We start from the raw sequence: 2,330 nt of genomic DNA, 5'->3' as shown, positions 1-2,330 counted from the left end.
TTTTCCTGGTGAATGGTTCAGAGGCAAATCCAGTATCGTGAAGACATTTCTTTTTTTGTCAAATTAAGAACCTTTCTCCTCGTGGAAATTCATCATGGAGTCAAATGGGATGCTGTTAGTGCAAACGACGTCGTCTCTCTGTTACTTCTCTCTTTATCTCTCTACTTGTTTGAAACGGAGCTTGACTGACATGCACAGCTAATGTTGGAAGTACTCTAATCTTAACTGAAATCGTTGTTGATGCAACACACTTGTTTCTGTAGGCACCATCATTAAATCCTGGATTCATATTGACTTAAGCACACTTGACATCATCTGCATCAAGATGTGAAATGTTTTATAAGAAAATTAAATAAAATATACAGTATATAAAAAAAAATATTTTTAAGTATTTTCACAAACAAAATGGCTTTTAAATAAATCCGCTTCCATTCTGGTTGAATATAAAATATAGTTTAATCTGTGGGGATGTGACAAGGCTTTAGGTGATTAGTTCCATATTTTTCATAGCCAAACATGTTCATGCTAAAGGAAGTAAATGGTTGAATTCTTGTAATGTATTATTGTTATTAAAACTTTCCTGTATAGCTTATTCTTTAACATTTGGTGTTGATATCAAATACTTGACAATGCTTAACATGTGAAATACATTTTTTCCTTTAGTTTTATTTGCAAAAGGTGGAATTCCTTACACTTCTGTCACTGTTAAGGTTTTTCTTTCAACTGAAGGATTGAATTGTGATCCCATTCTCAATCAATTTAGCATACAAGGATCAGGGTAGCAGTTTTTAAAATTATAAAAAAGCAGTCTACACATCATGAACGCTGTAAGCCATTCATGATATTATTGCATTCGTTTTGCTACTAAATTAACATATTTGTTGAAAATGCCAAATAAAGAAGTGTGCCAAATTTACTGGCAGTAGTGACAAAACTAAGTTTTAACAAAATCATTCATTGTCATCCAAGTGAATGTAGCTAATACATTCTGTATGCGTTGTAACACTATGTACAGTTTGATGGCTTATTGAATAATTTGCTGATTGATTTTTTGTCTTACTTTAAACATTTTACATTTATTGATGTGTAAATTAGCATTTTGAAGCATGACAGTTTCCTCAGAATAATTACTTGATTTTGCCTTTAATATCTAGTGACTGAAGCCACCAACATAACATTATTCTCAATATTTCAAGTATACAAATGTCCAAGGTTGTATGGGAAACCAAACGTTTGTGAAAAGGTCAGGAAATGCTGTTATTAATAAATAATTGCAATATATTTTCTCTGAGGCTACTTACAGTGCCAGGTGGAATTAAACAAGAACTCTAGTTGGTTAAGTAATGTGTTATATATCTAATAGGCAAATCAGTATATTCATTATGGGGGGAAAAAAACATTAGTCAACTAGGTAAATATAAATGGATTATTCCTTGAGTGTGATTTATTAATTTATCAGCTTTATACAGTATAAGGGAACATTGTTGTATCATTAAGGTTGATAAAGAACATAAAGTCATATATTTTGTAAATTAAATATTCTGCAGGTCATCTACAAGTATGTATACCTTCAAAAAGATGCACTGGATAATACGGCACAAATCTACTATTTGAATGAAACATATTTAGTTTATAGATCATTACTAATTTTGTATCTGAATGAAATGTGTATATGAATTAACCCAAATATGAATGGAGGTCCAAAACAACACAATTTATCTTAGTATGGCTTTTCTGTTATAATTGTTATTAAATGTGTTGACATGGGCAGGTTAATTTACAAAAGCATTTTTAATTTACAAGCTATTTTCACTGACATTTTGTAAATGGAGTGTGTGCTAATGTCTAAGCTAGGGCAATTTTATTTTTTGGGAGTATTTCCAAGTAAAAACAAACATCTTGGCCATACATAAACTTAGTTAATGTATCTTATGTATAATATTTCAATACATTTTTCAGTAATAAAATTAAATTGGCAAATTTATGTGCAAACTACTTTTTTTCACACGATCACTTTACATACCAAACTCAGCATTTGTCACAATAATATAGGCAATACATACTGTATGCAGCATGTTATTATTATTATTATTTTGATGATGATGTTTAACCTACATACTGCAAATAATTAATTGAGTTTGTTTGCTTTCTTTCAAACAAACTCAATTAATTATTTATTGAAACTACAGTTATTTGTCAGAACAATGCCCCCAATACATGCAATGAATCAACGTACATCTATATTGTCTGGACACAAAAGAATGATTCAGAACAATACAGGCAAACATATATTTTTTGTATGTGGTAAATAGGACCTGAGGTAATTGGAG

The 2,330-nt window shown here is 30.3% G+C and overlaps 1 protein-coding gene across 4 annotated transcripts in view; it reads left to right on the top strand.

Moving 5' to 3' along the window:
• LOC117421519 (glutamate receptor 2) overlaps positions 1 to 1,980 on the top strand; it is a 62,015-nt gene extending 60,035 nt beyond the window's left edge. For all 4 annotated transcript variants that reach the window (XM_034036021.3, XM_034036022.3, XM_059031501.1 and 1 more), the window contains one exon: positions 1 to 1,980. This exon is cut by the window's left edge and continues 211 nt beyond it. The gene's annotated coding sequence lies outside the window, so the exon portion shown is untranslated.
• The last annotated feature ends 350 nt before the right edge of the window (positions 1,981 to 2,330 follow it).

This window comes from Acipenser ruthenus, chromosome 1, assembly GCF_902713425.1.
Source record: "Acipenser ruthenus chromosome 1, fAciRut3.2 maternal haplotype, whole genome shotgun sequence".
In the NCBI taxonomy this organism is placed as follows: Eukaryota; Metazoa; Chordata; class Actinopteri; order Acipenseriformes; family Acipenseridae; genus Acipenser; species Acipenser ruthenus.
Note: the sequence above shows the minus strand (reverse complement) of the source record. Positions and strands in the feature narration are given on the sequence as shown.